Source organism: Calonectris borealis, chromosome 1 (genome assembly GCF_964195595.1).
Source record: "Calonectris borealis chromosome 1, bCalBor7.hap1.2, whole genome shotgun sequence".
In the NCBI taxonomy this organism is placed as follows: domain Eukaryota; kingdom Metazoa; phylum Chordata; class Aves; order Procellariiformes; family Procellariidae; genus Calonectris; species Calonectris borealis.
Window position 1 is genome coordinate 76,552,487 of NC_134312.1, and position 12,737 is coordinate 76,565,223.

General features: G+C 49.6%; 1 protein-coding gene across 5 annotated transcripts in view; it reads left to right on the forward strand.

Moving 5' to 3' along the window:
* PPFIBP1 (PPFIB scaffold protein 1) overlaps positions 1 to 12,737 on the forward strand; it is a 142,767-nt gene that overhangs the window by 18,959 nt on the left and 111,071 nt on the right. For 2 of the 5 annotated variants that reach the window (XM_075161306.1, XM_075161322.1), the window contains exon 1: positions 5,826 to 5,930. The exons of the other annotated variants lie outside the window; for them this stretch is intronic. The gene's annotated coding sequence lies outside the window, so the exon portion shown is untranslated. Of the gene's footprint in view, positions 1 to 5,825; positions 5,931 to 12,737 lie in introns of those variants that run through there. 5 annotated transcript variants of the gene reach the window in all.

Consider the following 12,737-nt stretch of genomic DNA (forward strand, 5'->3'; position numbering starts at 1 on the left):
CCTGGCCTTGTTTCCCACCTCAATGAGTCACCAGCAAAACGCATTTCCAAAGAAGTCAGTCCAGGAACAAACAAGGTGCACATATCTCTGGCTCTTAGAAATGGGAAGCAAACGCAGTTCCTGCTCTCGTCTAGGCAGGATACTGTCACCTTCCCCCGGGCCCTCGCGGCCCTAGTATTTAAGGAATGTCTGAACCGGCGTTGTTTTCCTCTCCTGAAGGCCAGTTAAAGCCTGAGCCTAGAGGCCAGCTGACTGAGCTAGCTTCCACACTGACTCATTGTGTGATCTGGAGTAAGTCACTACAGTTATGTCTACAGCGTGCCGGGCAGAGATATCTGCGGCTCTGGAAGTGGGGCTGGCACCGCACCACGGCTGCTTTTCCAGCTGTGTGGCAGAGGGACTGGATGGTGCGAACGCAACTATTCAGCTACTCTGTATTGTGCAAATGTACCGCCTTGCTCAGAGCTTTGCTCAGGAGACTCTGGACGGTGTTACACTGCGAGCTGAGATACGTCCTTCACCTCTTTATCCCTTGTTTTCTTCATTGGCACTGTGGAGAGAGTAACTTCTGTGCAGTAGCATGAAATATTTGAGATTCTCTTAAGAAAGGCACTTTATCTCTGTACTAGTGCTTTACTTGCTGGAAAGCCCCCCTTCATGCATTTCCTGAGGGAATGGGAATGTGAAAGTCATTATGAAAGGAACGAAAGGGCGATAAGGCCGCATCTGTATGTAAACAGTGCCAGGCAAACCGGAGCAGTATGAGCTCAGAGTTAGTGGGAAATGAATAGTGGGAGTTATTCTAGCGGTTGGGGCACAGAAGCTTAAGTGTAGGGTATCATCGCTGGCCAGGCATAGAAGAAGGGTGGTGGTGAGGTCAGACATGATTAACAGTGTGAGTTGTACAAGGGATGAATTTGGCTGTGTCTAGAAGAAAAGTCTCCTTCAGATCAGGCAGATGCTACAAACTGAATTTCTGGCAGGGTTTTCCATAGGCACCAGAAATGCTCACCGTTTGTTACGTCCTGCTGCACCCACCATTCCTGCTTTCCTCTGATAACATTTTGCAGTACTTCATAGACTCGGGTATTTGCCTTGCTGGCTGATCATTGTGCAAGCTGTGCGTGTGTGTATTTCAGCGGAGATGTGCTTATTTGGTACATTCCACAGCAAGGTCTATCAGGAAAAGTTGGTGCCACTACCTACACGCCTGTTTCTGGCTATTCTTACACCACTAAGTTGTTGAACGTTTTTCCTGTGTCTGAAGCTAAACACTTTGAGTACCCAAAGAGCTTCTCTCTAGCTCTTGATCAAGCAGTCATCTTCACTGAGTATAACAGAGAGCAGCTTCTGAGTGTAAGTATAAGAATTAGCTGCTGATACAGAAATAGAGAGGATGCTATGAAAATTGCATGTGCATGAACTTAATGAGTATTTCAGCCCAGTTAAGGTACGCTTACAGTTAAATGAGTGAGTGGGAGACCTCCAGGGAAACAAAAATAATGTTTTGTAGGCCTGCAGAAATTTAAGAATGTAAAACTTACTTTTGAACTGCAATCTCTCCTTTCCTGCTTTTAATGATTGTAGTCGTTCAAAATAACGGGAAGACAAAGCCCATCTGAAACACTCAATCCTTTCAACAGCCACGCTATTGCCACTGAATGTGTATGCATTCCTCATGCCAGGAGGTTTTCTCTTGCTCACGTTTTACATAAAAGGTGCAGCATCTTCTCCTTAGTATTATTACTTTTTGTGATGTCTGAATACACACTGACACATCTCTGAGGTTCATCTCAGTGTTCCAGTTGAAGAAGTTTCTGCAGCTAGTTACTTTTTCACCCTCATGGGTGGGTAAAGTTTTATGGGAAGCTTTCTTGCCCACTTGAGAAAGAACTTGAGTTTGCTTTTTCCTGGTTTCCAGGGGCTAATTGCACAAGGTTCCAGGCAAAATACATAAGACTGGTCATCTCAACAAGGTGGCGATGGCCACACCAAGCATCTTGCCAAAGATAGTACAAATAACACAAGTGTGAAATGGCATCTTCTCTCCAGCACTTTCTGGGAGACTCAGTTTTATCCAGCCTTCAGGACGACCCTTCACAGACGGATTTCACTACTAACCCCTAGAACGCAGATTCTCAAATGGAAAGGTGATGTGCTTTGGCGGCGGCGGCAGTGGCTGCTGCTGCAGCGGTGGTGGCGGCTGTGGCAGTGGCAGCGGCTGCTGCTGGAGGCTCTCGGGCCTGCAGGTAACCCCACCTCAGCGGATCAGAGGCACCTGAAACAATCCCATGCACAGGAGCTGATTGGTCATTTCTTAAATGGCCTTCTTCCTCCTGAGGGGTTTGAACTAGAAACTCTGGAGAGAAAGTGTTTGTGTGAAGCACTCCAGCCCTAAGCAGATCTGTCTGGCCAGCGCAGCAGAGCCAAGGCAGCACCCCTTCTGTCGGTCCGGCAGTAGGTTCAGCGTGCGGGGCTTTTCTTACAGTGTTTTCAAAAGCTTGGCTGCAGGAGGACTCAGGGATGGAACAGCCGAGGTCAGAATTTTGACCGTTCTGGGGGGTACAGTTTGGGGGTGTTTTGTACTTAGGCTGCTGTGGATCCTTTGGGCGCTGAATCTCTCCTCTCCTCCTCTCCTTTTTAGGAAAGGATTGGAGGGGAATTTAAACATGAGGAAGGTTAAATTATTGATTTGACAGCTAGAAACTGTTTGTGCAGTGCTTTGTCCTACAACTGAACATAATGTCATACTGAAGCTCGAGGTTTTGGCTAAAACAATTAGCTCTGTTGAGTATTTAACAGTCAGGATACTTCAGGTAGCTGAAAGCCAGGACAGCTTTGACAGCGTAGCTACAGCAGTTGGTCAGAAGAGCAAATGTTTCCAAGGTAGATGCAGCTTCTAACAGTAAAACCATGCTTTAGCTGAGAGAGCGAATTCCAGCTTTCTCGAGCGAAATAAGCTAGCTGGACAAAAGCGCTGTTTTCTCTGCTTATACCTACATGTGCCCAAGGTGCTTTTTCTGGCACAGCTCTGCTTCAAACGATCTTATCTCATCACAGCTCTGGCTGACACAACTGTGCCAGGAGACTCGGTAGCAGAGACCTGACCTGCAAACACCCTGGCTCAGCTTGGGGGTTAACACCCGGCCGGCAGTAAAGAGAGCGACTCACAGAACCCACTTCTGAGCTGTCCTGAAATGAAAGACGTGCACAGCCTGGGTGTGCAAAATCATTGCCTGTTGGGAAGGAGATCCCTCGGCTCTTTCAGCTCTGTTTTGGGGAGTGGGTTTGGTCTAAAGGAAAACTTCTGGGGCCCAACAAGGTGCTGAAGTTTAAAACAAAATAATTAAAAATTGGCTGTGATGCACACAGCTTGTTCCTGTATTTCAGGGCCCTGCCTGTGAGCAGGTACGGATACTGAGGCGTGGGACTAATGACCATTGTGCTGCAAAACCAGATGACTTCCAGAGGAGAGGAAAATTGAGATCTGGATCACTACAAGTCATTAGCACTCACAATTAACCAAGGTGAGTCACTTCAACCTTGTAAAATGAGATAGTAACACTTGTGAGAATGTTGTAAGGATAACTGCATTAAAAACTGAACTACTTTATCACTCGGCAATGAGGCTCAGGCAAAAACACCGAATAGATGCACTGCAGGTGCAATAAGAATGCTATTAATTGCTGTTTTGCAAGGGGGTTAGTCTGATCTCAGAGCCACTGCCAGTGAGAGGCATGGTCCTGCTCACGCCTCCACCCCTGGCACACAGACACCCGCTATGTGCCAGTGATCTCTGGGGCTTGGAGTGTGTCTGCTCACCCCACTGATCCAGCTGAAAAATAACTGCACTGCAACACCGAATCTCTAGTTGTACCACACCATGAACGCGCGGAAGACTCGAAGTACCACCCAAAGAAGATCATGTAAGAGAGTGTATGCCGTGCCTTCAAAAAGCCTCTGACAGCTCTTGAAATACTAGGCTTAATGCCATTTATTGATTTGTAACCAGGGAGACGGTACGTGTTCCCGTTGCAAAGTGAGGGAAAAGCTCCTTCCCTCCTCAAGCAGTGAAGAATGTTGGAAAACACTCTTCCTCGTGGTAACCTCCTGCAGTCTTCACAGGAGGGACGAGCGAGAGGTTTGCCTTCTCAGAGGCTGCTGCATTTTCACAAACGTGGAGAAAATCAACCTTTCCTTGCAAACCAGCCTGGAGCAAAAAGGGCTAAGCTATTTTGGGAGATGAGAGATAAGCAAGCCAGAAAGCCTTATCAGAGATTTGTCTTAACTTGCAAAGGTATTTTCTTTGATGAAAGAATTCAAACGGTTGTTTGAAATGTTCTGTCAGCTCCGATTTGTTTTCAGAGAGATCTCACTCATACACCACCCTGGACTAACGAAGCCCTTCTGCATTAGGTTCTTTAATAAGAATCTTCACATTCTGAATTAAAAATTAATTCAAGTGTAAAAAAAAAAATCAATATAGCAAGCGATTCAGAAAACAAAGGCTGATGAATATTGGATTCAGTGGGGATCAATATTTGTTCCAAGTGCTTGTTATTGGGCAAGTCCAAATCCGGCCATTTCAGGAGGGACGGAGCGCTGGATGCGGGAGCCTTGTGGTTCAGCCCGGCGCCAGCACTTGCCGTCGGCTGACAACAAACTGGTAACATTTGCTGGAGATTTGATGAGGATTTGAGGAAAATGGGCAAAAAGACCAATTGTAGAAACTGATGCTACAGCATAGCATGGGTACTTTCCCATTTTTGTTGAGAATTCGAAATGTTTACTTTCAACATGCTTTTGAATGGAAACTTCCACATTTTTAGAAATTATGGTCAGAAACTAAGTACAACCAAATCATTTTTTCCACATACAAACACATTACATTAAGAGTTTTGTCTAACCCAGCCTTTGGAGGAGGGGAGGAGAGGAAGGGCTCTGAGAATAAAAAGTTTTGGGTCAACTCAAAGCAAAATTAATAGTTGGCCGGACATGGCTGCCAAGCTGAGCCCCCCGCTCCGCTAGTTGCATGAAGGAGTGATATATTCCGGCCTTGTCGACCGTTTTGCCGCTCGAGAGGCACGTCTGGTTTTAGGGGTGGGAGGCGAGGCAGTCGATGGCGCGCACCCGTCCCCACTGCCGGCGTGGCTGCCGTGGCCGGCGGTAGGTGCGAGGTCTCCTTCGGGCCCTGCTCGGAGGGATGGGGCCAGCCCGCCTTCCCTTCCCGAGGAGCGACTGGGGGTTAACACAGGCTCTTTCAGAGGGTGGAACTGGTGGCCGAGGCGACGGCCGGATCCCGAGGCGCGAAGGCGGGCAGGGAGCGCCGCGGCCACGGGGCGGGAAGGGGCCACGGCGCCGCCCCGACCCCAACCCCGGGGGCCCGGCCGGCAGGAGGCCGGCTCTGCCCTGCCCTGCCCTGCCCTTCCCTTCACCCCGCCCCGGGCCCCGGGGGCGGTGGCGGGCGGCGTCTCCGGAGGCTCCCGTCGGGCGGGGCGGGCCGGCGCCCCGCCGTGGGCAGGGCCGAGGCTGAGGGCCGCGGGGGGAAGCTCCGGCCCGGGCCCCGGCGCCGCGCCCGCCCCGCCCTCCGCCCGCCGGCGGCGCCGAGTGACTGCCGCCGGGCCCAATCAGGGCGCCTGCCCGGCCCGGCGCTGCCGCCCGCCCCGTCGGGGAGACCCGGCCCCGGGGCGGGGAGCGAGGCGAGCGCCCGCCGCGGCCCGGCCCGGCGCGGCGCGGCCCCGCTGGGTCCCGGCCGCCGTGTGCGAGGCGGGGGTGCGGGCGGTCCGGGGCGGGGCGCAGGCGGGGCCGGCCGGGACGGGGCGGGGCGGGCGGCGGAGCGGCGCGGACCGGACGGCGGCGGGGGCTGCCCGGAGCCGGCAGAGGCGGAGGCGCGGCAGCCCCGGGTAGGGCCCGCCGGGGTTTGGGCGCAGGTAAGGGGCGCGCCGGGGAGCTCCCGGGGCCCGGCCCCGCTGCCCGAAACCGAACCGAGCCCGACTGCGGCAACTTTGTGTCGCGGCTGGACGAGCCCCCGCCGTGCCCTTCCCCGCGGCTGCCTTGCGCGGGCGGCGGTGGCAGCAGCGCGCCCCGACGGCTCCCGCCGCGCCGTGCGGGCCGCAGCGGGGCGGGCTCCTCCCCGCCGCCATGGGCCCGGGCCGCCTGCCCCGCCTGGGGGCAGCGGGTGTCCCCCCGGGGAACGGCGGGCCGGGCGCCGCTGCGCGCCCCACGCGTGGGCTGGGAGCCCGCCACGAGCCCGGCACCGTGGGTCGGGCACCCGCCGCGTGTCCCCCGAAGCGCTGCGCGCCGTGCGGGGAGCGGGCAGCTTTCGGGGTGGCGGCGGGGAGAGGCTGCGGGGGCGCTGGGAGGCCGGCGGCCCCCGCGCTTGCAGCCCCCGCCTCGGTCGTGGCCCGAGCAGTACGGGGCGAGGGGGCTTCCCCTCCAGCCTGCTCTCCCCCTGCCGCAAAACAGCCGGCCCTCTGTCCTCAGGCTACGTTTAGGTGTTCCCGTTCTGCATTTGCTGCATCCTAGCTGGAAGGGGGAAGGAGAGCGGTTTCAGTGGGAGGGTCGGTAATTAGCTTCTGACCTGTTGTAACTTATTTATGTGCTGGAACTGGCATAGCTTTTAGGGAAATTTTTGGGAGCGGTAGGCTCCGGTTTAATCTTTTCAGGCTTTAGTAGGACACTTCAGACACAAGTACTGTGAAACTTCAGTCGTGAGCTTTATCTTGAACTAACAAATGTGTTTTGATTTAAGGCCTGGGGTTCTTACATCCTGTAATTATTTCTTCTAGGTCTGTTTCTTGTAGGTCTCTGGCTTTTAAAAAACTGAAATAGCTGTGCTAGCTCACACCCTGGCTGAGGTGCAGCTGTAGCAGTAAAAAGGTGCTTTATACCGATGTAGTTATTTCTGTGGGGGGGAAAAGTAAGCTACGGTGTTAAACGCTTCGGTGTGGTACAACAGCATGAGTGTGCTCTCCTGTGGAAGTGCAGCGCTGCCAATCTTGTGCAAAAACACACATGAAATGTTTTGGACTTGGGCTTGGCTGTGTCTGAGCCTTCAGAGACTCTGCTGGCTCTCCTTATTTCAGCCCAAGCACAGATACTACCAACAGCACAATGTGTAAGGTCTGGTATGTATTGCAATGGCAGCACATTGAGCAATACGAGTGTCTCTGCATTCCAAAAAGTAAACAGCAAAAATGGGTCACAGAGTGAGAATATTCTCCGTGCTTACATGATCGAATATCTGAGAGGAAGATGTTTCGGTGTGCCCACTCTGGATTTATTGCTTCTATTAAAGGTAGCAGCCATAGCTTGAGGATTTAACTTTGTGAAGGACAAAAGTGACTTGCAATTATAATAAGAATCACAAGTACGGATTTCACTAAAACCGGTGCACTCAGTGAGGGGGCATGGCAGGTTGGTTTGAAAGGCATCCTGGAAACCAGGAAACCTGAAATCTGCTTAAACTCTTGATTCCAAATGCATTAAGCATTTTGGCCTCTTAACTTCTTCACATCAGTAAGAAATTAAGAGATGAAGTGCTCCCTAGTTTGGCTCAGTACCCCTCCCAGGGGAGTTTTGACAATAGGATTTAGAACAGTTTCTTGAAAAGCTGTATCAAACAGATCAGCTCCTAGAAGCAGAGGGAGTTGTTTGGCTTGCTGGTGAGAATGATTGTCAATGGTGTGCTGCGTCGCTCATAAATTAAGGTCGGTGTTCCCGTGCCGGGAGTATGAAGTTGATGTTTCCCTCGTCCCCGAAGGCAGCGGGAGCTCCATGTGTTTGCCTGGCTGTGGAGCGGGGCCCTTAGGAGCGGGTTCCCTCTTCAGCAGCGTTGCTCCTGCTTTGAGGCACACTGCCTTTAAACAAGGTGCTGTTAGGTATTCAGCAGCTACTGTAATTGTCTTAAAAGATAACGGCAGGAGCCCGAGTCAAAATGCCTGGATCCATATTTAAGTGCTTTCTCGGCTTCAGTGAGTTTTGCCGTGGGTTTTCATCCGTTTGCTATATCGGTTCTGGGTTTAAGAGTTCTGCTGAAGAATATTTAAGTTGATGTGTCCTGTGCACATGTGACTGCAGCAGATCTCTGCTCTGCAGCAGATCTGTGCTCTGGAAAAATTGGGGAGTAACGTTTCTGGTTGTCCCTGAAACACAGGGTGGAGTGCCTTGAAGTCAGGGATGTCAAATGGGGCAGAAAGCTGTGTTGAATGTCATCTCTGTTTTTTTCCTATTTAGATGCGAGTCCTGTTTCCGTTTTGGGCTGCGCTGCCTGTGCAATGTAAAACGTTGCAGGGAGGAATGGGGACCTGATGAGAATGTCTGTGGAGGTGTATGGGGAGACTTTGCTTGTGACCTGTGTCAACGTGAGGATGATGTTAACATTCCTGAAATTACAGCCGTTCCCAGGAAACTGAGGTTCCCAGGTGGTGCTGCCGGCCTGTCTGGTCCCATCGCTCGCTGATGATGAGGAGGGCCAAGTCTGGTCCCTGCTCACTGGTCAGGTCTGGATGGCCTGAGGGCAGGCAACGCTGTGTGCTATGAGGTGCACAGTACAGTGTCCTTCAGGAGGTTTTGTGTCTCTTGAATCCATCCAAATGGGGTTTCTGTGATGTTTCTGTCTTTTACTGCTTCAAGGAGCAGTTTCAATGAAGTGAAAATCCTTCCCCTGAAGAGGTTTAAAACCAAAGAAGGTTTAGTCACTTACTTGACAGTGGTGTGATTGCATCAAAATATACCTTTGGCTTACTCAGGACAAGATAGTGTTGCTGTAAACTCATTTGAATAACTGACTAATTTTCTTTGTTGTGCTTTGCATTATGTGTTTTCTGTGAAGGTCGGGGAGCGCGGCAAGGTGGCTGGATCACAGATCTGATACAGATGGTCCAAAAATGTATCCCTGACTCCTGGGGTGAGGCAAGAACAGTGCACAAAAAAAAAAATGCCTGTGACTGGGGAGTCCACTAGTTTGCAGTAGTTTTCAACAGAGAAAGTAAGAACCCAGCTATTAGGCAGGATTTTCGGAGGTAATGGAGCATCCTGGAAATTATTGTGGTGTTAGAGGTGGCCAATAAAGCCCCTGTTGTGCTGCTGAATTTGTGTGCTCTTCCTTAAGAAAGGTGCTGGTAACCTCTGCCTCGGCCTGTAAATGGTGATATGCAAGTTAGGTTGGTATGCCTGAGACAGCTTCTTCTCGTACTTACCTTTGTTATTTTCAGGCTTCAAAGCAAAACTCAAGTTACGTTGCTGCTTTAAAGCTGTACAATTATCATCTGACCTATTTCTGGCCAAGCCACATCTGTAAATTTATAAATGCAAGGAACAGGTTTATTGGAACGTTCAGGCGGGTTTTGTTGTGTTCACTCTTCTTGTGTGGAGCTTGTGCATACAGCTGTGCATTAAGAATACATAAAAACACTTAATACCTTCATAAATAAAACCACTTAGTACCTTCCTGTACTTAGGCTGAATAATGGCCCCCCATCCCCCATTTTGTAATTGTGAGATCCCATTAGCGACTTTGCTCTTGGATCCAGCCCAGGAGAGGTAAACTACATTGCCTTGCCTCGTGTTTACTGCTGTTGTTTATACCCAGACATTTATTTAGCATCTAGTATAAATTCCCACCCTGTCTTGCCCTACAGTAAATTTGTTTGTGTGCCCAGAGTCTAACTGGTGTGTTGCAGTGTCTCCTTAGCAGATGTACTGTGCCTAGGTCTCTTCCTTTGTCAGTCTTTGCATTTGTGCTGACTTTTTTAGTTTAGTAGGACTAGGGCATCAGCCTTCCCTGTGTCTTGGTAGGAAAGTGACTGTTAGTGCTGAAAAGTTGACGGCTAAACAAGTGATCTGTGACTGGAGAAAGGGTGGCCGTTTAACGACAGCTTCAGAAATCAGTGAAGTTTACTGTTCAAATAGCTCTTTGAAGATGGCAGGTTTACAAGCATTAATCTTTGTATAACATAGGAAAGGCTCCGTGTTATTCCCGAGAGATTACATCTCTTGCCCAATGTTTGGAAAAGTCAGCATCCAATCCAGAATTAAAGCTTGGTCCTTCTTTTGGAGGGCAGTGTTTCTCTTGCTGTGGGGTTATTATCTGCAGTTCTTGCGTTTCTCCAACTGCAGGCAACTTTAGCAGATGACCATGCTAAATTGTAACATCTATCTCAGTGGGTTTCTGGTTGGATCTTTGCTTTGTATCTCAAGGAGAGAGATGCTCAGCGAGGGTACTCAGCTGTGAACACACCTTGGGATGCAGGGAATGATGCATCCATTTTTTCCCTCCTTTTTTTTCCACCTCTCTCACAAATTGACTTCTGGGTTGGCTCAGCTCAGGCTGAGGATAGTGGCCGTCTGTTATTTTTCTAGTAGTGTTTGCTGCCAAGATAGTACTTTATTTCTGCTTAAAGGTTGGAATTTTCCGTTAATAATTCAGTCATCATACTGAATTCGCAGTTGCTTGCTCGTGATGTGTATTGCCCTTGCTATGGGCATATATGATTTCCTCATATCCTTTAGCTTCCAGAGCACTTTGTTCCTCTGTGGCTTCTGCTGCACATGAGAAAAGTGTGGTGGGTTAAAGCTTTATCCTTTTTCCAATGGCTGTGCTTCTGTTTCTGTCAAAAGGCCAAGATAAACCAATTATGTAAAGAGCTGGTTTCTTTCCTCAGTGGAAATATATTTAGATACAGGTCTTGCAGCCAGTCGTAGCTATAGGCCTTTCTTCTCCTTGCCCCTCCCTGGGTCTTCTTCATCGTTAATGGGGAGGCAGGTGGAGAACTTGGGAAAGGCCTAGGCTGTGCAGTACGGTCTCACAAACCTGACATATCCCCTGGATGGGAGTCCTGTGTTCTCTTGCTGTTGAGTGCTTGGCCCCTCCAGGTTGACAGAGCTAGTGCTTCATCAGAGCGCTCTTCATCAGAGGTGCCATCTGGGGGGAATGCTGTTAAACCTCACCCTCGTGCCTTGCATGTTGGATCTTCTCCCGCATGTCATCTCAGGACCATGAAGAATGGCCCCAGGTTAAGACCAGAATTGTTCTCCTCTTTCTTCAAAAGCATGGTACAAGTCTGAATCTTGCTAAAACCGCTGGGAGATGCAAAAGCTAGGTTCCCCCATATCGCATGAGAATACTTCGGCAGGGAGATTAGATCTGTCCTGCACTGGGCTGGAAACTGCTGTCCCGGTCTGTGTTAAGGTAAGGATGCTCGCTTTCCCTTCTGCCGCTCTGCATCATTAAGCAGTGCAGGTTGTGTCAAAGAACCAGGACCAGAGGCCATTTAAGCAGTCTCTGGCTCGTGGTGTTTGAGGGAAGATAAAAATAACAAAAAGTGTGACTTTAAGCAGCCATTTGCATACATCTTGATGGTAATCACACTTCCAGTAGGCACGGTGTTGTAACGCTTGCATGAATAAAATCCCATCAAATGCCACTTGTGGACAGAACGCCTCAAGATCAAATACTCTGATCCAAAAGTTGATTTGTACTTGCATCTTTCTTTATAGGCTTTTTCCTAAATATCAGTGGAAAACTGTTGCAGCTGAACTCTAAACTGGAGAATCTTTGTGCTGTCAAAGACAGCTGTCTAATTATGTCTCAGATCAGAAAAATCTGATAACCACTAGCATGAATCAGCACATTTTAAATCAAAGAGTTCTTGTGGCTCCAAATGTGATGGATTTGGGAGAACAACTTTGTTTTCTTGCTCTGCAACAGGTGTATCAAAATAAGAGGAAATGACTGAGTGATTTGGTTTTGCCTGCGTTTTCTCAGATTGATCAATTCTGAAACAAAAATCTAGGGAAAAAGTATAGGGTGTATTTTATATATGAATGTAGAATATAACCCCAAATAGTTCATGGATGCTGCAGTGGTTGCAAAGGGAGATACAACATACACAATTTTTAGTTGGTAACAGAAAAATAGCTTTAATACTGTAAAAACAAACAAACTGCCAAACAAACAACCCCCCAACCTCCTCACTTCCAAATCTTTCCCCTGTAATGCTCTTTTATGAATGACAGAAACAAGAACACACATGCATTTACCAAATCGGCACCAGGATCTGGTTTTGGGGATGAGGAAGGGTGGTTGATGCTGTCGCAGCTGTGCACACAGCTGTCCATGTGCTCTGTCAGCGGGCATGGTCATGGGAGTCTGGATGTCTCCCAGCTTTGCGGTTGGATGTTCACAGGCCGAAGGCTTCACCCTAGCGTAGTGCAAGTCCTAAGGATTTCAGACCAAGTTCTAAAATTCAGAAGGAAGGTCCTTAATAATAACGACATCTTTCGTTGCTGTAAAGAAGAATGGTTCGGTGAGTGACTCGGAGGCTGTTTCATTGGCTTTTGCCCCTCGACGCGGAATTTGGCAAAAATGTCAGAGCTGGTTTGTCTGTCTGCAGCAGTAAGGCGCGGTTAAGGTTTTTGATCACACTTGCGCTTAAAGGAGTGACCAAGCCATGGCTCGCAGGCTGCGTGCTGCTCATGGTAGTTTTTGTGGCCTGTGGTTTACTGCTGGCTACCTGCTGTCCCAGGGATGCTGCAGGTAGAGGGCAGGAGGAGCGTGATTGCTACACGCATAGAGCTGCACCTGAGGTTCTTGCAGTACATCAGATGCTTTGAGGATGTGCTGGGTTTGCTGAGTGTGCTTAGACTGTCTGTTCTGCGCTGCTGAGTGTCTTTCCATGGCATGCATCTTGATCTGAGCAAAATTTAATTTCTGATTACCTCCAGAGTTCATGGAA